Consider the following 16,970-nt stretch of genomic DNA (forward strand, 5'->3'; position numbering starts at 1 on the left):
GTTATTTTCAATATAAAAGAATGTCTGGGTTACAATAAGGGGTTGTGGAGACCAAGGTTTGATCATGCAGTTGAAGTCTCCAGGTAGCAGGCTTCAGAGAGAATAGATTGTAAATATTTCTTATCAGACTTAAGGTCTGTGTTAATGTTAGTGTTACTTGGCTTTTCCTGAATTCCAAAATGGAGGAGGACATAATGAGGCATGCCTGACACCCACTTCCCATCACAGCCTGAACTAATTTTTCAAGTTAACTTTGGAATGCCCTCGGCTGAGGGAAGGTGTCCATTCAGATGGTTGGGGGGCCTTATAATTTTATTTTTGTTGTAATACCTAGGATAGCATGCAGCACATAATACATGCTCAATAAATATTTATTTACTTTCCCTTCCTAGGGCTAGGACCCATTCCCACCTACCTTTTAGCCCTGTGATCATTTTGGTAAATTTAAGTAGAAATCTTTTGAATTGGTCAAGTCTGTTGAATAGCCACACAGTAGGAAGATGATGGAAACTCACAAAATGGATCTTAGATACTAGAAAGAATCTTTCCGGGTTCTGACTCACCCAGAACATATAAAGGTCCAGGACACATGGGTAATAGTAGCCAGCAAACACACAGAACATCGGGACCAAGACAAGACCAGTAGTTTGGCTTACAAGTTCCAAAAGTTTAAACAACTGCCTTGAGGAAACAGGGTAATTGGAAGTAAATTTGACAGGGAACTTGTGAAGCAAGCTTTTCTTAGGCAGGTTTGTTAAAGAATCCCCTGTGAGAAGCAACTGCCTGCAAACTTAGTGAATTTCAGAATTCAACCACCACCTCTGACAGGTTCTGTGACAGGCAAAATCTATTCAGGCCAAGAAAAGTGGATGGTCTTTTTCCTTCTTTTAATTGCACATTCTCATTTTTCTTACTCTTTAATAATAGATTGTTATAAAATTTAGCCAAATATCCTAGCACTCTAGGAAAATCATGCAAAATTTAAAAAATCAGCAATTAATATATAAAAATACTATAAATTACTCTTGTGCAGATCAATACAATTTACAAAGCACTTTACATATGCAGTATCCTCTAGAAAGTATATGACAGCTATATTAAGTAGATATTATTATCATAATTAACTTACAAATGAAGATACTGGAACTTAGAAAGGGTAAGCAAATTGCCAAAATGGCAAGTAACAACACTAGGATTTAATTCTGTATTTGTACTCTATTTATTTGTCCATTTAATTGTCTATTTATTTAATTATTAATTATTGAAGAAATATTTATTGATATCTTACTGTGTGCTAAGGTGCTGAGTGCTTGGTGTTTCGAAGCCAAAAAGCACAGTGCTGATTTTCAAAGAAGTCATAGATCAATATGGGGATAGAGTTCTAAAGAAGTAATTCCAATTATGTATGATGAATTTAAAAGAGTAGGTAATTGAGAAATTAGATGAGATACATGAAAAAATAATCAACTTTGCTTAGATGATCAGCCAAAAATTAGAATTTTTACTCAATGGGTACTTACTATGGTATTAAGTCCTGTAAAGGTATTATTTCATGTAATCCTAAATATGTTGTATATATTAGGGATTTTTATCTCATTTTCTAAATGATTAACCTAAGGTGCAGAACAGCGATAACAAGTCATGGTTGCATAGCTAGTAAGTAGTGAGAACTACATCTGTCTGCCTCCAAAGCTCCAGCCCACAACCATTATATATATTATCTCTGAGACAGCCATCCAGGAGGAGATGCTTTGGTTTGGTGCTGAAGACTGCAGGTGTTTATTCATTAGACATGTTGGGAATGATACTTCAGGATAAGAGAGCAGCATGTACAAACTCTAGAGTTTGGAGACAACCCCTGGGTCTGTGGAGCCCCGTGGAGTTCAGTATTGTTGATTTATTACCACCCTTGAAGAGTGTTGAGCTGTGAGGCTGAAGAGACAGCCCTTGGCCATATCACAAGCTGTCCTAGAAAGCCTATGAGATAAGTAGATGTGGTTCAGAATCACTAAAAGATCTAGGCCTCAAAAGTACATAGTAGGATTACTACTTTGGAGTAATTAAACTGTAACATTGTAATTCAGTCTACCATTCTGTAGCTAACCAGTAATTCACCCAATTAAGATATATTCTTACATTTCTTAAAATACGTCCTTAAGGAGAACAGAAAGGAACAGAACAGGAAGTTTAGTGGAAATAATATAACACCGATAACACAGATGCTGTTCAGTTAGGCAAGCCTTCTTGTTTCCTGTAATTTTTTTTCTGTAATGTGAAATGCTAGTGATGAATATAATCTGCACTGGTCACCAAAATTTGTGAACATCCCATATAGTTTCATATCAAACTGCGTAGTACATTGTGAAAGGCAAGAAACATACATGTAGTTATTTGTTATACCCACCCCTAATCACCCTTTGAGGACCTAACCCTCCTGGTGTGTTGGCATAGTAGTGGCAGGTTTTTTTGTAGTGCAGATGTCAGTCTGATACTGAGTGCTTCCCAATAATAATTTACAGAAAGGAAGGAAGGCCTCGGGCTTGGACTTGCTTACTGAAAACAGGACTGGTGCTGGGGGGCCTGACTGACCTGCAGATCTTGAAGGAAGACTGAGCCTGACTGAGGGTTATGGTCATAGCAAGGTGTGGTCCAGGCAAACAATAGCTGTCCAGGATGAAATGGTAGTTATTCTTCACAGGGAAAAGAGCACAGAGGCCTGGAAGGGGAGAAGACTAGGTGTCTAAGTGTTCAGGCAATCAACTGTTGGAAGGATTACTACTTTGGAGTAATTAAACTGTAATGTTGTGGTTCAGTCTACCATTCTGTAGCTAACCAGTAATTCACCCAATTAAGATATATTCTTACATTTCTTAAAATACGTCCTTAAGGAGTACAGAAAGGAACAGAACAGGAAGTTTACTCCAAAGGATTACTACTTTGGAGAAATTAAACTGTACCATTGTGATTGGGTCACAACAGGGCTGGAATTTCATGCCTAAATATTGTCCTCTGCCTCCAACCTAATGTTTTAACTTTTCTTTTTCTTTTTCTCAGAGACGGGGTTTTGCTCTGTCACCCAAGCTGGAGAGCAGTGGTATGATCAATGCATGCTGTAACCTCAAATTCCTGGCTGTGATTGATTTCTCTGTCTCAGTCTCCTGAGTAGCTGGGACTACAGGTGCATGCCACTGCACTTGGCTAATTTTATTTTTTATAGAGATAAGGTCTCACTACATTGCCCAGACACTGATCTTAAACCCCCAGCCTCAAGTGATCCTCCCACTTTGGTCTGCTAAAGCGCTAGCATTGCAGCTGTGAGCCACAGAGCCTGGCTCCTCCAGTCTAATTTCTGACTGTCAGGAAGCAGTCTCACATTCCATTTCCAGTGAGAAGACAGTTATTGCCCTGACCAAAACAAGGCTTTTTTGGTTTGTTTTTTACATGCCTAAACAAAAATGGCCACACGTAAATTCCACATGGTTCATTACTTTTTCTCCAATCCATGTTTGTTACATGTTTTGCTACATTAAGTTTCCTAAGGAAGTTCCAGTCATCATTTTTCTGCTCCAAATCTTCCCACGTATTCACTGCCTTCTACAATATGACTGCAGGTTTAGTCTAATCTCTATTATTTTCCCACAGCCAGTTATCATATATAGTATTTTATCATCAAAGTAGATCATTTTCACCACCACCTTATGTTTATCTCAGGCTTTGCTCTTGTTGTGACTTTACTTATATTTTCCCTAGATCTCTAGATGTGCTAATTCTACTCATTAATTCTTCAAGGAGCTCTTTTCGTGAAGCATCTCCTTATCTGTATCTAGCTGATCATCTCTTCTTTTGAAATTTATTGTATTTATACTTACTACTTCCACAGAACCAAAATTTCTCATAAATAATCAAAAAAAGTATACTCTGTAAAGAAAAAATCCATAAAGGCTCATTTTAAAGATAAAAGGTATTTTGGTTTTGATATTATCTACAGACCTGATACTCCATATAAGATGCATTGGTAGAGAAAATAGTACTTTTTTCAGTAACTTCTCAAAAGTATATACTGTGGTTTAGCAAACTTACTCCAAAAACTGTGTTGTCGTGCTTTGCTGAAAGTGTTCATGAAGCTGAGTCCAGGCTCAATGAAGAGGAAACTCATCATTTATTAGTTATGTCTGCCATGGACAATATGACCTGGGGAAACAAACTGGGAGCAAGAAGGCCAAGTGCTTATTGTCACTGAATAAAATAGTATAATAATAGGTTATGTGCTGGGGTCATGAAATAAGGGAACCAAGAAGGGAGCATAAGTTGCTGGAAGGAATGCACTCTAGAGTCCCTTGACAACCTCTATTTCTGGCTCACTCTCTGATCATGGGGAAATGACATGACTTTGCTTTGAAGCTGTGGAGTGAGTAGTTCCATCCAGTGATCTCTAAGGTACCTTCTATTTCTAACCGTGATTGAAGGTTCTTTTCCTAATTAATGTGTTCAGTGACGAGATATATGGTTGATCATTAATTATTTGTTTCTAAATGTCACACCATTCACTGACCTGTCATTGTCTAAACATATCAAAAGCCTCCCAAATCATAATCATCTCGTCTGCAGTTAATATCACCTCATATGAAAGATGAAATGTTAATATTGTGCTTTAAGTAGTATGAATAATCAGGTTAAAAAGGCTGTTAGACTCAAGATCTGAAATACATGTTCACATGCATACATACATTTGCGAAATTTAGATGCTTATGAGAGCTGACCTGATAGAAACTATAACTCCAAATTTTTCAAATATATATGAGAACTGGAAAATTATGAATTAGAAGCAGCAGCATTAAACAAATACTTAGTGCTTTTAATTTGGAAAATTTTACAATAGTTACTATAAGAGGTGTAAAGGAGAGTTCTGAATTACTAGTTAGCTAACAGTCTAATCATACAGACATGACATTTTCATCAAATTCAATTCATGAAGGAAACACACAAATAGTATATGCATGCCAAGCATTGTATAAGCTATGCAGGATATAGTCGTGAACAGATAAATATTGTTCCTGTACTCACAGAGACTACAAATGAAGGACTCTTACAAATTGATTATGTAAAACACTTAAATGAAGAAACAGAGATAAAGAGGAATTAATTACTTTCTAAGATCAAAATTGTAGTTGAGTGGCAAAGTCAAGTTAGCAACATATGTCTTGGAATTCTGGTGCAATACTGCTTCTATGGCTCAAATGGTAATATGATTATTTAAATTAAAGTATACTTTATGTGCAGTGAAATGCACAGGTCATAATTTTAAAAGCTACTGTTTTGGAAAATGTATATGAGTGTGTATCCAACAACCTAATGAAGTTATAGAATACTTATATTACCTTAGAAAGTTTTTTCATGCCCTCTTTCAGCTAATCTTCACCCTCTCCATAGGCAACTATTTTTCTAATTTGTATCACCATAAATTACTTTTGCTTCTTGAGTATTTTATAAATTATACACATATAAGTATGTCTATTCTCCATTTGATGAATGTTGGATGGCTCTAATATTTTTGTGTTGTTTTTGCTAATACAATTAGAGCTGCTATAAACATTTTCTACGAGTTATTTTATGGCCATACATTTTCATTCCTCCTTAGTAAAGAACTAGGAATATAATTGGGTGATTGGAGTAGGCTTATTTTTAATTTTCAAAAAAACACCAGTTTTCCACAGTAGCTACTCTTTTTGATAGTCCTACCAGCAGTAGCAAGAGTTTCAGCTATTCTTGCCAATTTTTGTTTACAGTCTTTTTAATTTTAGCTATTTTCCTGAGTGTGAAATAGGATCTCAATGTGGTTTTAATTTGCATTTTTCCTGATAATTAATCATGTTGAGCATCTTTTCATGAACTTATTCTTCCTTCATATACCTTCTTTTGTGAAGTTTCTATATTCAAATGTTTTTCTCATTTAATCATTGAATTCATTTTCTTTGTCTTTTTAACTTGTAGGAGTTGTTTACATATTCTGAATGTAATTGTATATATTATATATAATGATTGTGTATATAAATATGTATACAGATATAGATATTCCCAGTCAGCAAGCTTCATACACACACACACACACACACACACACACACGCACATGCCTATGCACACACACAGCCTTATTTTTCTAAATCTGCTGTTTATCATTAAATAATTATTTTTATTTTTTTATTTCTGACAAAGTCCAAAATCCTATTTCTAATCATTTATTAGTCATCGTTTCCCTTTCCAAATAATTTTTGCCATCCCAAGATTGTAAAGATATTTTCCTATGTTTTCTTTTAGTTTTTCTAATTTTATTTTTATGTTTTAGGTTACAGCCTCAGCAACAGAAAGTCAAAAAACGCCAGTACTTTACATAAACTCTGCCTCATAGGTGGAAGAAACATGGCTGGAACTGACATACTTCAGTGCACACTGCTATGGGAAATGGAGTGAATGGAGCATTAACTAAAAGACATGGCATCACTCAGACAAAGTACCTTGTTGGGAGGTCAAGATGGTGATAGTCAAAAAGAACATTTGATTTTAATATGCCTCCTTCTTACAACCTCTCTTAATGGTAAGCTAAAAAAGGTAAACATAACCATAATATTACATTATATCAATAAAGTGAAAGCTACTATTGTTTATGTATTTACTTTTGTTTTTTATATTTAATGTCTATATATGATTATATACATAATGTTATAATGTTGTTATATATAGTGTTTTCATATAATGTCAAATGACTAGATTGATTGTTTTGATTTTTAAATAAAAAATCAAAACAGCCTGTTTTATTAAAATTGACCATTACTTGTTTGAACTACTACTATGCCCATTAGGCAGTTTAGAGACCTATTAATGATAACAACATTAAAACACATACACCCCCACACACACACTTGGAATAAATACCTCCAGTGACAGGGTATGTATTCTGGTAAACTTTGTGTCTTCAAAATCTGGCCCTAGTATGGGAATGCACTAATAAGTCCCATATTATTTATTGATTGCTAAATGAGTATTAATAAAAATAGGGATCACATATTTGCACAATGCCTTAAGTTTCCAAAGCTTATATTTATTTGACTCCCATAAAAGTAGAATATCTTTGTAAAATGTAGTAGACTACATTTGTAGTCTTTGTGGAAGACTTGGTAGAATGACCATTTATTTTAATTATTTTATCAAAAAGGCAAAATCCAAAAGAGTTAGATGACTTACATAAGTGCAGAAAACGTTCAGTAGTAGAGCCAGAATTTAATTGTAGATCTTCATAGCTCAAAGCTTTGTCTCATGGACGTGAAATTCTGAATGTGATTGACTTGTGGAAATTGTCTTAAATTCACCTTCAGACTGTTTTGAAGAGGGATGTGTCATTCATATCATTTAGAGTCACTACAGTAAATCCATTTTATCATATATGGAACTCCTATTGACCAGTCAATCCTTGAGCCTTTGTTGCAATGGATTAAAAGGCTATATCTGGGCTTGGCAGAAATGAGCAGTAGAATAATAGTCATGCATCACTTAATGACGGAGATACCCTCTGATAAATGCATCTTCATTATGCGACTTTGTCATCTTGCAAACACTGTAGGGTGCACTTATGCAAACCTGGCTGGTATAGCCTAATACACACCTAGGCTATATGGTAAACTCTATTGCTTCCAAGCTACAAATCTGTACAGCATGTTACTGTACTGAATACTGTAGTGATTACAACACAATGCTAAGTAATTTGTATATCTAAACATAGAAAAGGTATAGTAAAAATATGGTATTATTATCTTACGGGGCTACGGTCTTATATGCATTTCATCATTAACTGAAATGTTATTATGCAATGCACCACTATAGTGATATTGTTTGTGGGTGTGAGAAGAACTCAGTTCAGGCTCTAACATATACTTGTCATCCCTATGATAAGGCATTGTCTTTTCAAGAAGACACACATTAAAAAAGATGTTGTTTAACCTATATAGTATGGTATCACCCATTCCCATATTGAGTGTGGCATTTGATGGGTGATTAAAATATCATAGCATAATAGTTGTTGTCTTTTTAGGAAGGCATAGGGTGCACACTATAAACAATCCAGAAGAAGAAATGTTTCATGCCATTAAACTTACTCATTCAAAAGATACTGATTAAGCATAGACTATGTAATCAAGTTGTTTTCTTTTTATAATTTCAGTGATCATAAATAACACTTTATTGAACATTTTTGTATACAGACTTCTTGTTAGCATTTTAGAATTTTTCTTTAGGATAAATTGTTATATAATAGCAACTCGATATATTCCACCAATATGATTTTCAAGAAGCTTTCATGTTAAAACATAGACATCATTAAAAATGATGATGTAATTAAAAGGACTAAATTGAAAGAATAACCAAAAGATATACAGTTTCTCTGTGGCAAAGGATGTAGAAACTAACTATATAAAAGGGCTGTACAAAGTGGGAAGCATTGCAACATGCTCTTGAATGAAGGGCTGTGTTTTCCATATGTGTCAAAGCTACCTGTTGGGGCATCCAGGTGACACTGATGCCATCTATCTGGAGTAAAGATTCAGCAATGTATGAGAAGCTCATATTCACTTTCTCGTCTTCCTTGCTGGTCTCGGCTGTTTTTGGAGAGTCAATGTGATTGCTGTGCCAGCTTAGTCACTAGGTTTAAGTAATTGGGGAAAAAAATGTTCAGTAGATTCTTGTGTTATCTGTGAGAATGGGTGCTCACTTAGGGACCATTTCTAAACTACAGTACACTTGCACTATTTTAAAGCTATATAATACACAAAGTTAAGTGATATACAATTAGTTGTTTTATGAGTTTCAGGTGATTAAAATACACAATAAATGCTACAGATGCAGGAGTGCAAGACAGAGGAAGACATAATCCTAGAACATTACAACTGGACAATTGATGGTAGTAAAAGACAATAAGGACCACTAAGAACAAAATTTATCTGTAAGTTGGCAAACTCTAAGATCTGCAATAGCTGTCTCTAAAACCTCAAAAGCCTACAGAGGGTGGTGGTAGGTGTATTAATAGCAAAGTGGTGACAATACTAGGACCTAATGTCAGATAATATGGATAATTTTCATGGGTCACCCTATTACTGTATGAAATTGAATACCTCACTTGTAATTTCTGAGTGACAGTGCCTTGTCAGATGAAAAAGTAACAATTGTCTACCTTTTCCTAATTTATGGACATTTTATAAAGATTAGAAACTTAAGCTATGTTAAAATGCTTTGTCGGCTGGGCACAGTGACTCACGCCTGTAATCCCAGCATTTTGGGAGGCAGAGGCAGGTGGATCACCTGAGGTCAGGAGTTCGAGACCAGCCTGATCAACATGGTGAAACTCCATCTCTACTAAAATACAAAATTAGCCAGGCATGGTGGCGCATGTCTGTAATCCCAGCTACTCCGGAGGCTGAGGCAGGAGAATCACTTGAACTTGGGAGGCGAAGGTTGCAGTGAGCTGAGATCATGCCATTGCACTCCAGCCTGGGCAACAAGGGAAAAATTTCATCTTAAAAAAATGCTTTGTCAACTATTAACACTATGCAAATATTTAGCACTCTCGTCTTGGCTCTACAGTATATCATTAGAGAGTTTTGAAGTTTGGGTGATTTTTACTTTAACTGTTGATCACCAGTATACTTTGCTAGGCCTTCAAACTCTTACTACCGTCTTCTTCTCCAGCTTCATCTCTCTTATCCCCTATATAGACAGAACTGTCCACACATATTTCATGACCTGTATATATTCAACCATGCCATATTTTATGTATCCATCCCTGAAATTCCTTACTTTTTCCATACTAGCTAGCTTTCTTTCATGCTACAATTTAAATATACACTTCTCTTTGAATTTTCTCTGACTCATTTAACTAATTGTAATTACTTCTTCTCTGTGCCTCTATCCAACTTCGTATATACATATTTCTATTATCCAACCTATCATTTAATATTCATTCGCCTGTAGTCCCAGCCACTCAGGAGGCTGAGGCAGGAGAATGGCGTGAACCCGGGAGGTGGAGCTTGCAGTGAGCCAAGATCGTGCCACTGCACTCCAGCCTGAGGGACAGAGGGAGACTCTATCTCAAAAAAAAAAAATATATATATATATATATATATATATATTCATTAATGAATAGATTATTCATTCTTCTTACATTGTGAACTAATTAAAGAAATGCCTCATGCCTTGTTTATTCAACTAAGTCAATGCAAAATGAATGAATGATTATTTAATTATTGAATAAATGTGATAAAATCATGTTAAACTCAGGCCTATGTATTTTCTTGGTCACAGATTGGCAATCATTTACACTTCCTAGTTATTTCCTATGACTATATCTTATAGTTGTAATAAACAGATGCATCTGAAATGAATTTGAAACAAGACAAACAATGGGACCTTGTTGCAAATGATGCTTGCCCAAACATGCCTGCTTTCATTCTCACTGGATGGTTAAAGTTTTGTGACATACATTCAGCCAAACATAATAAGCTACAAGATCTTTAAGACTTTAGCCATGTGTATTCCAGAAGGAGAAACTTTGCCCTTGATGCTACAACTGATACTGGTAACATATTGGAGAATTTTTGTTTAAGTGCTGAATTAAAATTATTTCTCATATCTGAGTCATATTTCAGAAGAAATATTGAATCACCTTTTCTTGTCCTCCTGTCTACCATTTTCAGTTGTGCTGTTTTACTTTTTTTTTCTTCTTGTTGCACATTTCTTATTATTAATTCAAGCTTATATGGGGTTTTCTTGGTTATTGACTCTCAATACCTATGCTAATTTTGACAGTAACCATTCTAGAGCTATCCAAAATATTGTGGTCTTATGTCTATTAACTTATCTATATTAGTCCTATTGGCAAGACCAATTCTGTTGTGGGTTTATATTTATGAATATATGCCAGCCGGAAAGATTTATCTAATCTAACTAATTATTCTCATTTTGATTCCACGTTCACTGGACTGCCTTCTGGTTTGGATTTGGCTTCCGTCATATATCTATCTGCATGGAAAAGTGCCCTAATCATGTAAATGTGAATATTCCCATTTCTGCAACCTCTCTATTTTATTTTTTTAATACTAGAATTATGAGCATAGTGACTGGGAATCATTCACAGTGAGATGGCTCTGTGCACAATGTGCTGGAAAATGCAGCATTCTGAGCCTAGAAGATAACGGAGACAACATGTTAGATTTTCACCAAGCACATTGATGAGGAAGTGTATATTCGTATCAGGATATTTTTAAAAATAATACTAACTTGTGGATAAACTGGAAAATTCATATGAACTCATGACCTTAATGATCAATCTTCCTAGGTGTCTCGCTAATGTCTGGCATCATAGAAATTTCACCCATAAAAGCTTTCATGTAGAACAATCTTGTATGTGTTTGTAGCATCCTGAAATTAGTCTTTGAATTTATTTTGCATTCAGTGGAATTAAACCTTTTTGGAGATGATCCCATCCTTTGGAATAGAAAAAAAGTGAAGGCAAGATGAACTCGGAATATCTTCTTGTTGCCAGAAATCAAAAATGATTTTACACTTTTCTGAGCAGTATCTTAAAAGACAGGATTTAGTTAAATGTGGTTCCCAACAGATAAGTTGTAATAATGTATGCATCAATAAATGAATTTTAATTATAATTAATAAAATTGAGTTGAACCTATAAAAAAACATGAGTTTATGATTACACAAAATATGAAAAATTTCAAATAAACTTTACAGTATGAAAATTCAATAAAAACCAGAGCAAATACATTAAACCATAATAAGTAATTAATTTAGTAAGTAGGTGGATACTCAAATCCTTTAAATGCATACAATATTCTTAAATTATGATATTCTTATTTTTCTATTTGTTTCAGAAAAGGGTGATTTCAAGAAACAGTAAGTCATATAGTATCAATAACATGCAATAAAATTATAGATTACCTGTATAACCTCAGAAGAAGATTATCTACATAAATTCAGTCACTAACTCCTCAAGTATAAAACTTCTGAATATCCCTAATGATTATAAAACACTAGTCAAGTAAATTGTTAACTGAGGTGGACCACTCTCTAGTCAATATTTTATTGATATGGAAGCAAAGATGAGTCAGCCCCAGATCCTGAAACAAGGCATAAACTTTGAAAGTGCCATTTATCTAGTAAGTAAACTTTTATTTGAGAAGAATCTAAGACCAATAAACACTGACTCAGGTTTCAGTCTACTTAGAAGATGTAAACAGATCCCTTGACACAACAAAGAATGAATAGGTCGATGAAATAGAATCTGCAATATCAGCTAGTTTGAGATTATATTCTGTTTGATCTGGGGATTGATGAAATTAGTGGACATAAATGAATAAAACTGTAACCTCAGGGATACATAAAATCATATTAGTATGGAGAAAATAATGAAACAAACAACCCACAGTATTGATATTTTGAAGTAGGCACTCTAAAAATTTTTGCATTAACTATTATGTTTTTTGTGGTTTAAGGCATTTGGAGTATATAAAATAATTCGATACATTAGACTTAGGACTTCTTTGAAGTGCTTTGAGATTTGACTAATTTTGTGTTCAATATCTAAATATTTAAGGGCTCTTAATTCATACAGATGATACTTAAGTATATTAATTATACTAACAAAGTTAATATTGCTCACTAGATGCATAATGTAAATAAAGGATGCACAGAAGGAAACATTATTCTTGAGCTATAGAGCCTCGTAGTCTCCTAAGACTCTATACTGAGGGCTGCAACCCTGAGAAGTCAGTGCCTAAGTGGTCTTCACAGCACATGAAGCACCCTTTGGACCACTCAACTCTCTAGATCGTGAGGTAGCTGAGATGAGGAATTATAATTTGGTTCTACAGTTAAATAAATTAAATTTATCTCTTGAACATAAGGATTTTCCTTACATCATTCTTTCAAGTAAAGTTTTATTTGTGTTTTTATCTAACTCAAAGTGATTATCATTTAATTCCTAACCAAAGAGAGACTGGTAAATTATAAGCTTTTATTCTTCTCTACTCAGTGACCTAGAAAGATAGAGCAAAATTTGAAATTAAAATCCCCTAAATTCCTTATGCTACACCCCCGTGCCTCCCAGAGAACGGTAAATCCAGTCTTTTTATTGTTTGGTCCCTTAGGACAATTTCCTGTGACCCTGTGTACACTAGAAACACAATTGGTTAGTTATTGTTAGATAAATTTGTTGGGTAAATCCAGTAAAAATGAACCACGTACATTATCTGGATCACATATTACCTCCACTCTTGTTTATCTCCTCATCGTATAAGCTTTCGCATTTGAAGTTCTTCATCCTTCATGAAATCTTTCATGCCTAACTGAATTCTTCCTCTTGATTTAACTTCTCAAAAGTAGTACAGGAGCTTTTAGAAATACATTCTCTTGAGGGCAAGTACTATATCTCCTGCTTCTCCAGTTCATTCTGTACCCCACTCACCCAAAATAGTGTGCCGGTTAGTAAGCCACTGAGGCCTTACTCAAGGCTCACCCTTCTGTATTCTGCCTAACCATAAAAGTGCAGGAACCTTACCAATCACACTTCTTTCCCTGCTGTTTTTCTGCAGATAGGCCTGCCATTTGCCTGCAGATAGACTCTGCAGAGATGGATTTTAAAGTAAAAATGTAAGTCTTGAGAAGGGAGAAGGAACTTGCACTGGCTGGTTTTGTTTGCTGCTTCTGTTAGTGTCACCAGCAACATTTCTTCACCCTGGCTATGGCAATGTATTCCACTTCCAATTTTCTTCCCGTGCTCCAAGGATCAGCTTCATTTTGCTATCTCAGAGATGCAAATTCTAGCTGTCAGTGACCTCAAATATTTGAAGTATCAGAATCAGCTAAGAAAAGTCTGTTCTTAGAGTTCTGTTGGGTCCTCTTGAAGTTCCTAAAGGCTAGCAGCTGGAAAGGACTCCTTCTTCAAAAATCTGTGTCACAGGTTGTTAGGTATCAGTAACTCCGATATTTTCCCATTTTGCCTCTACCCTTAGAGTTGCTAGATGCGTTCTTCAATAGTTATCTCTATGTTTTCTTGATGAAAAAGACACTTAAGAAAATTTGGCCAGGCGCGCGGTGGCTCACGCGTGTAATCCCAGCACTTTGGGAGGCCGAGGCAGATGGATAACGAGGTCAAGAGTTTGAGACCATCCTGGCTAACGCGGTGAAACACCGTCTCTACTAAAAATACAAAAAAATTAGTCGGGCGTGGTGGCGGGCGCCTGTAGTCCCAGCTACTCGGGAGGCTGAGGAAGGAGAATGGCGTGAAACGCAGAGGCGGAGCTTGCAGTGAGCCGATATCTCGTCACTGCACTTCAGCCTGGGCGACAGAGCAAAGCGAGACTCCGTCTCAAAGAAAAAAAAAGAAAGAAAGAAAATTAAAAAAAAAAAAAAAGTGGAAGGTGATTCAAAAAAGTTATGAGTATAGGCTGAGATTTTACAGCCTGCACACACACGCAAAAGGGGTATTCATGGGGTGGTCTCCCCTGAACCTAAATACAAGGTTCAGAAGCTTAATAAACAGGGAGCCAATGAGCGATGACCTGGCATCACCACCATGGACACAAAACAGCTAAAACTATTTTCTTTTTAAAGATAACCGGGACATGGAAAAGGCTTAATTTCCATAGACAGGATTCCTTTTCTGCCTTTTCAGTTTTCCAGTACTGGTTTTTGCAATTTCCTACGTTAAATTTTATATCTTAAAATAACTAGTGTGGTTTATATAACCTGCCTGTACCCTAATTGATATACTCAGTATCTGGAATATTGTAAGGAACCAATACATGTGTTGCCCCAGTCTTCTCAACTTCAAGAGGCTTCATGATTTGTTAAATCAAAGTTTTACTTAATTCTGGAGACTTTAATCATGCAGTCCTGAGGAAAAATGAAAGTTTACTAGAAATCGTTGCCACATAAAATCTATGTGGATTTGAGGGAAGAAAAAAAAATGTTTTAAAGTTTTGGAATTCAAGCTTACAACTTAAGCGCAAGACTGAAATAATACAAAATATCAAGTACATACTCATTGATAAGGGATCTGAATATATGCTTGCTCACTCTGCCAGTGAGGTAAGCAGCATTCCTGCGTGTAGCTACCCAAAAACTTTTCAGGGTCAAGTGATTCAGTTGTGGTAGCAAGGAATCCAAAATCCAGGAACCCTTCTTTACTAATGTGAAGATAATATTTGGGCATGTTCCCATTTTGGCATGTTCCCACCACAACTAATATGGATTTTTATGTAAATGTTCAGGCAATTTCTGTATATTATCTGACTTAATATTGGCAAAAACTGTTTCAAGCTTAGGTATTATAAGCATCTTATAAATAAGGAAAGTGTATCTCTGATTGATTCAGCAAAGTGACCCAAAATTACCAATTTGGAAGTGCCAGAACCAGAAGTTCAACTCAGGTCTGTCTTATTCCCACTTTTTTATTTTGCACCATTCTGATAACCCATAGGTTTGGGAGTAGAAATCATAGTGGAATGGTCGTGTATCCCTATCTAAAGAAGAGACTAGCTGTTTGGTAAACTCAGCCCTGAGGAATGAAAGAGCACAAAGTCATTTGGATTAAGAAAAGAAGTTAGGAACAGCGGATATTATAATTTCAAAAGATTCCCTAATTGTTCTTCTCATTGGGCAAAATAGCATAATAATAAGCAGTGTCTTTGCCTTTAGAACAGCTGGAATTCAAATTCCATCCTTCTACTGAATATTCTTATCTTAGACAACTCAACTAATATCTGTAAGCCTTTGTTTTACTAACACCACACTACATTTTTTATTTTTAAGGAATAAATATGATAGATGATTGATAAACGTGAAATTCCTTGAGTTTATTAACTCTTTTATATTTCTATTTTCCATATTTATTCCTGCAGTGACTAATAAGAAAATTAATATATCTAAAATTAAAAGAACTTTTGAATCTATCTAAAACAAGACTAAAGAGAAAGGTTTTGACCATATTTTGTAAAATCCCCTGAAGAACTGGGTAAAGAAACACTAAGAATGATTGGAAAAAAAAAAAAATCAGGAGCACATTCAAAATGGCAATAGATGTTGGCTGAGCATCCAGACCTGTCTAAAAGAAGAAGTGTTCTTAGTCTTCTTTGATCCTAAAGATTTCAAGGTCTTAATATACAAGAATTAATGACCTGGCAACCCTTTGACTGGATACAACCTGGCTATTACTTTTTTTTTTTTTTTCGTAGATGAGAGAGTGTACTCAGGCAGGCCTTTTCCCATAGCTAGTGAAGGTTAGAATGCTCATTTGGGCCCAATTTTGCTGCTTCCAAATCAAATGTTCTTTCCAATATGATGCAGCTTTATAAATCAATTTCTTTCCCTATTATTTCACTATTGAGTTTTCCTATTTTAATAAGATGAAAATATCTGTCTTTTATTATATAAATGGAGAAGCAGTAAGAAGACACACACACTACCATTACATCTCTTCCACATCTCTGCTAGAGTTTACAATAAAGAGAAAACTGTCAGGGCATTCTTGCTTACCTAGAGTGAAAGTAATCTCCAAATGCAAACTCCATATAATATGCACTTTGGATGTTCTTTGTCAAGCAATCTTATTTTCAGGAACATAATTGCTTTGTTCAATCAAAGTGTCTCCAACTGCTGTGGGTTGGAGGCCTCATGATTTAGTTTCTATCAAAGAAATTCTGCCCCAAGTGGAGAAACTTGTCTGATTTAAATGAATATCAGCAAAAATGATGATTTTACACTTTTCAGGGAAGCAATAGCCCCAACAACTCTTGTGTGTTTCCAGGGACCTTAAGGGAGGCTAACAGATTTATGGTCTCATTATTGCCTGAAGCAATAAGTCTTCCAATAGGTAATTTTTTTGATGTGGGACCACAAAACATATGGGAATAAAT

This window comes from Macaca mulatta, chromosome 14 (genome assembly GCF_049350105.2).
Source record: "Macaca mulatta isolate MMU2019108-1 chromosome 14, T2T-MMU8v2.0, whole genome shotgun sequence".
In the NCBI taxonomy this organism is placed as follows: domain Eukaryota; kingdom Metazoa; phylum Chordata; class Mammalia; order Primates; family Cercopithecidae; genus Macaca; species Macaca mulatta.